At 37.9% G+C, this 12,324-nt stretch overlaps 1 pseudogene; it reads right to left on the bottom strand.

Annotated features, from left to right (window-relative positions):
* Positions 1–9,600: 9,600 nt before the first annotated feature.
* On the bottom strand, positions 9,601–10,460 carry LOC105712358 (nuclear receptor-binding factor 2-like; annotated as a pseudogene).
* Positions 10,461–12,324: the final 1,864 nt, after the last annotated feature.

Genomic DNA, 12,324 nt, shown 5'->3' with positions numbered 1-12,324 from the left:
CAACAAGAAGAGCTAACGATCCTAAATATATATGCACCTAATACAGGAGCACCCAGATACATAAGGCAAGTTCTTAATGACTTACAAAGAGACTGAGACTCCCACACAATAATAGTGGGAGAGTTCAACACAGCATTGCCAATATTAGACAGATCAATGAGACAGAAAATTAACAAGAATATCCAGGACTTGAACTCAGACCTGGACCAAGCAAACCTAATAGACATTTACAGAACTCTCCACCCCAAATCCACAGAATATACCTTTGTCTCAGCACCACATCACACCTACTCTAAAATTGACCACATAATTGGAAGTAAATCACTCCTCAGCAAATGCAAAAGAACGGAAAGCATAACAAATAATCTCTCAGACCACAGTGCAATCAAGTTAGAACTCAGAATTCAGAAACCAACCCAGAACCACACAGCTTCATGGAAACTGAACAACTTTCTCTTGAATGTTGACTGGATAAACAATGAAATGAAGGCAGAAATAAAGATGTTCTTCAAAACCAACGAGAACGAAGACACCACATACCAGAATCTCTGGAACACATTTAAAGCAGTCTCCAGAGGAAAATATGTAGCAATAAGTGCCCATATGAGAAGAAAGGAGAGATCTAAAATTGACACCCTATCGTCAAAATTGAAAGAGCTAGAGAAGCAAGATCAAAAAAACTCAAAAGGTAGCAGAAGACAAGAAATAACTAAGATCAAAGCAGAATTGAAGGAGACAGAGACACGAAAAACCCTTCAAAAAATCAATAAATCCAGGAGCTGGTTTTTTGAAAAGATCAACAACAAAATAGACAGACCACTAGCCTGATTAAAAAAAAGAAAAGAGAGAATAACCAAATAGATGCAATAAAAAATGAGAAAGGGGATATCACCACAGATTCCACAGAAATTCAAACCATTATCAGAGGTTATTACAAACAACTCTATGCACATAAACTAGAAAACCTGGAAGAAATGGCTAAATTCCTGGACAGTTGCCTCCTCCCAATCCTACACCAGGAAGAAGTTGAAACCTTGAATAGACCAGTAACAAGGTCTGAAATCGAGGCAGCAATTAAGAGCCTACCACCCAAAAAAAGCCCAGGTCCAGATGGGTTCACAGCTGAATTCTACCAGACATACAAAGAGGAACTGGTATCATTCCTTCTGAAACTATTCCACATAATCCAAAAAGAGGGAATACTTCCCAAATCATTTTATGAGACCAACATCATCCTGATACCAAAACCCGGCAGAGACTCAACAAGAAAAGAAAACTACAGGCCAATGTCCATGATGAACATAGATGCAAAAATCTTCAATAAAATACTGGCAAGCCGATTACAACAACACATCAAAAAGCTTATCCATCATGATCAAGTAGGATTCATCCTGGGGATGCAAGGCAGGTTCATCATATGCAAGTCTGTAAATGTAATTCACCACATAAACAGAACCAAAGACAAAAAACACATGATTATCTCAATTGATGCAGAGAAGGCCTTTGACAAAATTCAACAGCCCTTTATGCTAAAAACCCTCAATAAACTAGGTATCAACGGAACGTATCTCAAAATAATAAAAGCTATTTACGACAAACCAACAGCCAATATCATACTGAATGGGCAAAAACTGGAAGCATTCCCTTGGAAATCTGGCACTAGACAAGGATGCCTTCTCTCACCACTCCTATTCAATATAGTACTGGAAGTTCTAGCCAGAGCAATCAGGCAAGAAAAAGAAATAAAGGGTATTGAATTAGGAAAGGAGGAAGTCAAATTGTCTCTATTTGCAGATGACATGATTGTATATCTAGAAGACCCCATCATCTCAGCCCAAAATCTCCTGAAACTGATAAGCAACTTCAGCAAAGTCTCAGGATACAAAATCAATGTGCAAAAATCACAAGCATTCCTATACACCAACAACAGACTTAAAGAGAGCCGAATTAAGAATGAACTGCCATTCACAATTGCTACAAAGAGAATAAAATACCTAGGAATACAACTAACAAGGAACGTAAAGGACCTCTTCAAGGAGAACTACAAACCACTGCTCAACAAAATAAGAGAGGACACAAACAGATGGAGAAACATTCCATGTTCATGGTTAGGACAAATCAATATCGTGAAAATGGCCATGTTGCCCAAAGTAATTTACAGATTCAACGCTATCCTCATCAAGCTACCAATGACCTTCTTCAGAGAACTGGAAAAAACCACCTTAAACTTCATATGGAACCAAAAGAGAGCCCACATAGCCAAGTGAATACTAAGCAAAAAGAACAAAGCGGGAGGCATCACACTACCGGACTTCAAACTATACTACAAGGCTACAGTAATCAAAACAGCATGGTACTGGTACCAAAACAGAGATATGGACCAATGGAACAGAACAGAGACCTCGGAGGCAAGACAACAAATCTACAACCATCTGATCTTTGACAAACCTGATAAAAACAAGCAATGGGGAAAGAATTCCCTGTTTAATAAGTGGTGTTGGAAAACTGGCTAGCCATATGCAGAAAACAGAAACTGGACCCCTTCCTGACACCTTACACTAAAATTAACTCCAGATGGATTAAAGACTTAAGCATAAGACCTAACACCATAAAAACCCTAGAAGAAAACCTAGGCAAAACCATTCAGGACATAGGTGTAGGCAAGGACTTCATGACCAAAACACCAAAAGCATTGGTAACAAAAGCCAAAATAGACAAATGGGACCTAATCAAACTCCACAGCTTCTGCACAGCGAAAGAAACAGTCAATAGAGTGAATCGGCAACCAACAGAATGGGAAAAAATTTTTGCAGCCTACCCATCTGACAAAGGGCTGATATCCAGAATTTACAAGGAACTAAAACAGATTTACAAGAAAAAAACAAATAAGCCCATTCAAAAATGGGCAAAGGATATGAACAGATACTTTACAAAAGAAGACATACTTGAGGCCAACAAGCTTATGAAAAAATGCTGAACATCACTGGTCATTAGAGAAATGCAAATCAAAACTACATTGAGATACCATCTCACGCCAGTTAGAATGGCGATCATTAAAAAATCTGGAGACAACAGATGCTGGAAAGGATGTGGAGAAATAGGAACACTTTTACACTGTTGGTGGGAGTGTAAATTAGTTCAACCATTGTGGAAGACAGTGTGGCGATTCCTCAAGGATCTAGAAATAGAAATTTCATTCGACCCAGCAATCCCATTACTGGGTATATATCCAAAAGATTATAAATCATTCTACTATAAGGACACCTGCAAACGAATGTTCATTGCAGCACAGTTTACAATAGCCAAGACCTGGAACCAACCCAAATGCCCATCGATGATAGACTGGACAGGAAAAATGTGGCACATATGCACCATGGAATATTATGCAGCCATCAAAAACAGTGAGTTTGTGTCCTTTGTAGGGACATGGTTGAACCTGGAAACCATCATTCTCAGCAAACTGACAGAAGAACACAAAATCAAACATCGCATGTTCTCACTCATAGATGGGTGTTGAACAATGGGGACACATGCACACAGGAAGGGGAGCACTATACACTGGGGTCTGTTGGGGGGGAGTGAGGGCGACAGTGGGGTGTTGGGAGTTGGGGAGAGATAGCATGGGGAGAAATGCCAGATATAGGTGAAGGGGAGGAAGGCAGCAAATCACACTGCAACGTATGCACCTATGCAACAATCTTGCATGCTTTTCACATGTACCCGAAAACCTAAAATGCAATAAAAAAGAAGATATACAGGTAGCCAATAAACATTAAAAATTGCTCAACGTCACTTATCATCAGAGAAAGGTAAATAAAAACCACAATGAGATATCATCTCACATTAGTCAGAATTACTATCATCAAAAAGTAAAAAATTAGTAGACGTTGGCAAGGTTGTAGAGAAAAGGGAACAGTTATTCACTCTTGGAGGGCATGTAAGTTAGTTCAGCTATTGTGGAAAGCAATTTGGAGATTTTTCAAAGAACTTAAAACAGAACTTCTCTTTGACCTAGCAATCCCATTACCAGGTATATATCTAAAGGAAAATAAATCATTCTACCAAAAAGACACATGCACTTGTGTATTCATCATGAAACTATTCACAATAGCAAAATGAAAATCAACCTGGTTGCCCAACAACAGTGGACTAGATAAAGATAATATGGTACCTCTACACCATGGAGTACTACACAGTCACAAAAAAAAGGAATAAAATCATGTTCTTTGCAGCAACAGGGATGCAGCTGGAAACTATCAGCCTAAGTGAACTAACGCAAAAACAGAGAACCAAATACCACATGCTCTTACTTATAAGTGGGGTCTAAGCATTGGGTACACATGGACATAAAGATTACAACAATAGACACTGGGGACTTCTAGAGGGAGAGAAAGAGAGTGGCAAGGGCTGAAAAACTACCTATGTATACTATGCTCACTACCAGGGTGATGGGATCACCAAGGTTACATATCTACCACAGCATCACTCAGTGTACCAATGTAACAAAACTGCACATGTATCCCCTGAATTCAAAATAAAAGAGGAAATATATATATCTATATATACACAACTATAAATATAACTGTAGTTGTTTGTGTATATAGCGTTATCTATATACAACTATATATAGTTATATATAATAGTATGTATAGTTATATATATAACTGTATATACAATTGTGTATATATGCTATCCTATATCATCTTTTTATGTTACAATATTTTTTATATTTTTCTCTCTATGTTGTTTGGAATATATTTTAATAAATATGAGCTATTACTCTAATATATATTTTTAAACAATACATTCTATAATTTTTAAAATTTGTTTTTTAAATTGTCATTCTCCAATATTTAAGACTTGTGGTGGCTGGGTACAGTGGCTCATGCCTGTAATCCTAGCACTTTGGGAGGCCAAGGCAGGCTGATCACTTGAGGTCAGGAGTTTTAGACCAGTCAGGCCAAAATGGCGAAACTCCATCTCTACTAAAAATATAAAATTCAGTCAGGTCTTTGGGCACATGCCTTACCTGGGAGGCTGAGACAAGAGAATTGCTTGAACCTGGGAGGTGGAGGTTGCAGTGAGCCCAGGACAAAAAAAAGACTTGTTGAATAGCAAATTAAAAAGCAAATGAAAAAATAAAATTTAAATCAAAGTGGTAAAAACATGAGTTCATCCAAACTATGGATGAAATAAATAACTACACATTAAACATGATAAGTTTTGTAACATGCTTTTACTAAATTTGAACTATTGTTATCAAATAGGATTCCCTTATAAGGAAGTAATAACATTGTAAAGAAAAGTTTCTGGGAGGAAAAATAAATTTGGAAAATTATATGAATAAAAACAGAGAAGGAAGTATGACATTATCTGTTATTTACAGAATACATATGATTTTAAAAGTTATATATTTGCAGGCAGATACAGTTTCTCACGCCTGTAATCCCAGCATTTTGGGAGGACAAGGCAGGTGGATTGCTTGAGCCCAGGAGTTCAAGACCAGTCTGGGCAACATGGCAAAACCTTGTCTCTATTAAAAAAAAAATACAGAATTAGCTGGGCGCAGTGGCATGAGCCTTTCCACAGCTATTGGGGCTGAGGAAAGAGGATAGCTTGAGCTTGGGAGATAGGGGCTTCAGTGATCCATGTTCATGCTCCTGCACTCCAGTCTAGGTGACAAAGTGAGACCTTGTCTGAAAAAAATAAAAAATAAAAAAAGTTATCAATTTACATTGCATGTAAACAAAGCTTTTTAGACCCTGTCAACTTGATTTACATAGTGTACTTGGGAAATAAATGGAGAGAAAGATAATTTTTACTTTAAAGATTTTTTAATAGTCTAAAATCTAGCCCTGTGATCAAAATTAGGTTGGCATTGAAGATTGTAGAACAGTCCATTACCTCTTGAGTCTTTAAGTTTCCAGCATCTGAAGAACAAGCATGCTGGAGGCAAAACCCAGTGAGGAAGTGAAATGGCCACTAATAAATTCAATGGACAAGTTGGTGGCAATAGTTCATAAGAGGAATAGGAGTAGGATATATTTGACAATTGGAGTCTTTGCATGCTAGTACAATACAGATGAATTTGTCATGATTAACCAAAATTGCTCATGGGAAAATTTCCATATGATCTGTCTGCCTTCTTTCAGTTAAAAAACAATTGCTATCAGTCTGCTTTTCAAAAGATACCATAGGAGCAGTGGTGAGAAGTGAGTTGTGATAGAAGAATTTTTCTGTATGAAAGGACATTAGGGATTATCAGTCTGTCAAACTTGTTTTATACTTACGGCTCAGAAAGGCTAAGTGACATGTTTTCAGGTCATACTATTAGTGGTAGAACAGGAGCTATGGACTTCCCTTTTCATTTGCTTTTCCACACTCCCATTAGATCTTACACCCAATAAGATAATAATCCATATTGCTAATTACAGGTGTCAGGGATTGCTTCTCCACATCTTCATCAAGGATGTTGCTAAGAAATAAATTGCTTGGGCCCAAATTGTAAGAGTCACCTTTGATCCCTCTCTTATTCTAGTACCTACATCTAATCCTTCAGAGAATCCAGTCAGTTGTCTATTCAATATAAATTCAAAATCTCCTTCCGTTTTGCCATTTACTCGGTCAAAGTCACCATTGTCTCTTTCTTAGGCTACTGCAAGAGCCTTATCATTAGTCTTTTTTGCATCTCCTCTTGCTCCCTCTATTGCATTTGCCACCTAGCAGCCAGGGTGAAATGTATTTCTATTTCTATTTCCATCTCTACTCTAGCTATACTCTTTCTATATATCTATGTCTATAACATATTATATGTATAATATGTGTGTGTGTTTATTAATATAGCTTAAATACAATTCAATCACTTCCTTGCTTAATACTCTCCAATGGCTTCTCATTTCATTTAGGATACAATCCATGAACATCTCCCTGGCCTTCAAAGCCCTTCATGATCCAGTCCTTGCCTATGTCTTTAACTCATTGCTTATACTCTCTCACTTGTTTACTATGATCCAGGCACACTGAATCATCATTCCATCTCTCTAATATACTTGCCATCTTTCTCCCTCCATCCATGTTCATGAGTCCTTTTCTCTGAAATAGTTTACACCCAGACCTTCACATGGCTGGGGACTTCTTATCATTCAAGTCTCACCTCAGATGTCATTTCCTCAGACAGCCCTCTGAAAGCAGATTTTTCTGGTCACAGTCTCCCCACCAGGTACTTTCTAGCAAATTATCCTGTTTGAATATTCACAGTTTTTGCTGCTATCCAGAATTACATATTTTAAAATGGCATGATTATTATCTACTTTCTGTACTAATGTGCACAATTCAGGAGGGCAGGGTCTTGGTCTGGCTTGTTCACTTAATTATATCTCCAGTGCCTAGAATAGTGCCTGGTACATAGTTAATTGATGAGCATTGGAGACTGGAAGGTGAAGAATGCTCTGTTCACACAACTGAGGCCTTTAAGGTCAGTTTAGCTGTGTGGAACAAGTAAGATATTTAAGTTTTCTCATTTTTACAGTAATAGTAATAATGACAATAATAGAGTCGACTTATCAAATTGCTGTCAGAATATTAAGTAGAATAATGCACGCAAAGTTCTTGGGCTTGTGTCAGGCACATAGTAGGTGCTCAATGATGGCTAAAAGAAAAAAAAAAGCAAAGAAATAAAACTAGGTTTAAAACTTGATGTCAACTCATAAAACTGATTTCTGGGGCCTCTTACTTTTTACTTTACTGTACTAGCTCAGTATCTCTTAGAGAGTAAAAAGGGATTTGAAAAACTTATGTGAGAGAGTAGAAAGGCAAAGATAAATGGCATTGAAACCCAATCTCTTTGCCCTTATTGCTCTTGGTTTGATCTACCTCCTCTATTTCACTTTTTCGAAGCAATTCAGGTATGAAGATAGGAGGAGGATCCGGAAACAGAATACATTAAAATTTCACATTTTATTTACCATATGGCTAACTATGTACTGTTAGTGGAATTTTCCAACTTTATACAGTTTAGTCTACTTGCAGTGGGCAATTAGCAATATTATAAGCAGTAAACCTGAGTTGAAAACAAAAAGATGGTACATTTGTTAGTTCCAGATTAATGTTTGGCTCTTTCTAGGGCACAGGATTTAAGTTGGCTCTTTCTAGTGCACAGGATTTGAGTTTATCTAAAATTGTAGACAAGCTTTTTTGTTTTTGTGACTAACAAAATAAACTTCCATTATTTATAAACAATTGCAATTTGGAGTCCCATTGACTGGAAAACAGAAAGGGGAAGAACTGAAGTTCTTAAAACTCTGTAAAATAAATGTAAACAGTTGATCAATGAGAGGATGCAGACTATGATAGCCAGGTTATCCCTGGCCTCTTCTTCTTTTTCTCTTCTTTTCCTGGACATAAACCTGAACAACATTAATCAGGCTAGCAGGAATTTCTATTGCTTAAAGATTATTTCAAACTAAGATGGAAAATGATACAAAATGTTTCCTTCATGTAATAACATAAACTGAAAATACCCAATTTTCGATCTCTGCTTCAACTATCTATTACAGCCCTAGCTGGGCCATTGTTGGGAGCGAGGTGAAAAGGGTTTAATTAGAATAGATGGTAGGACAAGATTAGGTGGGAATGTCTGACCTTATGATTTGGAAAAATAAATGTACCATATAGTAAACCTCAGAACCTAGAGATTTAAGAAACTATATAAACAATATGCAGTAGACTTTTCTATTAATTCCTATTTGTCTCTTAACCAAAATGTTAGTTAAATCTTTTTGTTTAAAAAAATAATTACTTTATTGATTTCTTACAAATGCTACCAACTAGCATTACTCCCACTCTTGCATCATTAAAAGCAAAGGGTATTTCCTCCTTGGTATTTTCAAATGATGCATTATACAATAAACAAAGGTAGAACTTAAAATGCACCCTGATTAATTATGTAAACTGGTAATTTGTTTAAAAAAGCATAATAATTTGGTTCCTTTCTTCATAAAATGGAAATTTAAATATTTCTTCTGATAGTCTTGAGGTTGTCATTATCAGTAGTGCAAAGTGTGGCACATAGAGTTTCATCTAGAAAGGTGTGTATCTTACAGACCTTATTTAAACAAACAAAATGTGCATTAACAAAATGCACACAGTCAATGCATGATAGAAAGCTTGTTTCAAATGGAAGGCAGCTCTTCAGACCACCATATTATTTAGGTTTTGCATTATCATTTATGGCATTATAGATTAGTTACACATAACATACTTTTAAACATATTAACCCTGAAGATAATAAAAATAATTGTTGATTGAAAAAAATTATTCCAGGTAGCCATTTGGTTTGTATCAGGAGAATGTGAATCCTCTATGAGTTTAGTGTGTGCCAAGTCAGAATCATTAGCGTAAGTCAGTGAATCAGATACGAGACACATTTCACAATGACTTTTTCCCAAGTCCTGGCAATGCCTCTTCTCTCACAGTCCGCCAGATGATGAAGCATTTCTGGGATGACCCTTCTATGTGGTTTTTCCCTTTTCATTTTTTTTGCTGGATTAACTATTACTGTATTATTTCCTCTTCTCCCCTCTTCTTGTGTGGCCTTCCATTTCAATTATTGATAAATCCTTTCAGAATATCCTCAGAGAACTCCATAAGGGGAAGTTCTGGAGATGGAAAATCCAAGGGAGGAAGATGGGGATTCGAATGCCCTTGGCTTTCCTGGTATTTGCTGCAAACTTCTGCCAGGTTGAGGAGGCTGTAGCAGTTTCTGAATGTGGTGGCAAGTTCCATAACTGACGTTTCTACAAAATCAGCATCTATATCCAGCTCCTTTTTATTGGACCTTTTAGAAGTCTGGCCTTTTCAGCCTTTAGTTGTTTATTTTCTTTCCTTAATCTTTCATTCTCAGCCACAAGGAATTCCACATGCCTCTTCAAATCTGCAATTTTGGTTGCCTGCTCCTCTATAATTATTTTATCATCTTTTGGGGCTTTGCTTCCAATATATGGCTCCACTGGCTCACTCTTTTGCTGAAGTAAATATAGTACTGTGTCTGGATCCCTGTCACGGATCCCCTGAATCTCAGGCAGGCGTTCCTCTGTGGAAGGGCTGTACTTTTGAGAAAGGGAGCTTTGGCTCTCTGCATCCTCTGCAGAGGGTTTGTGAGATGCCTGAAGATGGGCAGCTATATCCTTGTCTGTGTTCTGCTGGGCTTTCAATCTTTCCTCACGCTGGGCCCTTTTCCATCTCTCTTGGGTGAGGAGGAGCTGTTTCATGTGGCTATCCCTTTGCAATTCCAGTGAAAGATGAGCCTCCTCAGATTGTGTCAGCTTAATGGCTTCAGAAAGATATGCTGCAGCCTTTTTGTAAGAAGAAATAGCCTCTTCGTATTTGCCTGCAGGTAATGAACGGTCTGCTCATCTGCTCTGTTGATAGGCCAGGTTGGGGGGCCCTCCCATTACTTCCATAGACCCCAGGGCAAGCGGCAGCCTTAGGAAGGGGAGTGGTGGTGCCAGGGAACATGGAGGGGACTGCAAGGGAGTGCAATACAGCACACACTGTGGCCCCTCTCTATGACCCAAGAGCCAGTGGTGGGCTCAGAGGGAGCAACAACCTCACCACTTCCTAGTTAAATCTTTAGCTTGAAATAGAGTCAGGATATCTGGTTTTATCTAAGGTTAGATTTCTCCTCTTGCTTTGTCTACATTCTGGTTCTCTTTTGGTTCCTTGGGCTTTCTGTACCCCATTTCCTTTTCTTCTTTTGCTAAGAATCTTGTAGTGGGTTCTTAGGCAGAGTGTAGAGTGGAGTCACATGCAAGGAATTGGATCCCAACTCGGCCACTTGCTTCGTAGATTTTTACTTTTCTCCGTCAAAGTGGGATTTATCAGAAAAGTTCATGGGGCAAAAGTGAAGATTAACTGGATTAAAAAAAGAATCTGTTTAGAAGAGTTAATAGCACATAGGAAGTACTATGAACATTCTAACTATTATCATTATTTCCAGTAGAAGATATGATTTAGTTTCTTCTGCATTTATTCAGATTTTACTTTTATTAACCAGTGTTTTCAGTAGTATTCTTAAAGAGGTTTTTCTCATGATTGTATTTTGCCAACTGCCTCTACTAATTGCTTATTGCTCAAGAAACCCTTTCTATGTTGGACATTAGAATTTTTTTCTGACCGACAACCATTCCACTTTATCTTTTAAATAGTACTTAAAGTTTCCTTTCAGGGAGTTTTTTCACCACCTTTTGGCAGAATTTTTCAAATAAGTGCTTTCTTCTTTTCTATCCCTCAAGCCCAGTTGGGCATTCATGGAATTCTGAGAATTTGACAGAATGACAAATAAATTGAAAAAGTTGGACCTCTTCATTCCAGCTGTAGCACCTGGATGAACTTCTCGAGTAGCTTCTTCCAATTTAGACTCTCTAAAAACTACCCGACTGCTGTTTGAGCTTTCCTCTTAGGTGTGGGTGCTCCTCCTGTAACTATCCAATGAATTCATTTTACTCCAACTGGCCAGGGTAAATTTCTCTTACTCAAAATGGATAAATCCTGTCTCTCTTCTCTGTTTGTTAGTACTGCTCCTCTCCAACTTACAGATTCTGTGCCCACTGAAGTATTTTGCCCTGTTGTATTCTGTATGCTCTGGCTAGCTGCCTTTGTGTTTCCAACTGCAGCACTTGCAAACGTATTTCATTCTACTGCATTTGGCAGAAAGAATAGTTTCTTGATTAGTATCTGAGTTGAAAATGGTTTCTCAGTTGAGCAAAATTATCAAAGCTGTGCTATGCTTGTATATAATGGCCTGCTATTTCCGCAGCCCCTTCTAAGGGAAGCTGCTGAGGCCCTTGCTCACTAATGAGTTGGTTTGTTATGGGGATGTACCACATGACCACACCATCTGGCTGATAACTTATTGGACCAGGATGTGCATCTACCCCAAGGCAGCAAGTCCATGTTCTAGCAAAGCAGAAACCTATAGCTTGCATAGCCTGGCTTAAAAAAATGGGAAGAGAGCCAACCAGATCCACCTCTGAGGATTTTAGAATTGGGAAACAGTCCTACCTAAAGCAGTGAACCTTAGGGACATGTATCAATATGATGTATAAAGAGTTGTTATTGTGTAGAGGGGATTGAAATAGTCACTTAGAGACATACTCAAACTGAAGCAGGAAAGGATCCCAGAGGAGAGACAGGCAAATGAAGTAGTCTAGCAGAAAAAAATCCCAGAAATTTATGAAAATGTGATTTCTGTAGGGGAGACAAAGAGACTTTGATTTCTGATGGCTTCCTGGTCTAATTCTTGTGAGGTCTTGCTATAGGTAGCTA

This window comes from Aotus nancymaae, unplaced genomic scaffold, assembly GCF_030222135.1.
Source record: "Aotus nancymaae isolate 86718 unplaced genomic scaffold, 86718_ANA_hifiasm-v0.15.2.pri h1tg000048l, whole genome shotgun sequence".
NCBI lineage: Eukaryota > Metazoa > Chordata > Mammalia > Primates > Aotidae > Aotus > Aotus nancymaae.
The sequence above is the reverse complement of the archived record's forward strand: the minus strand, read 5'-3'. Positions and strand labels throughout refer to the sequence as shown.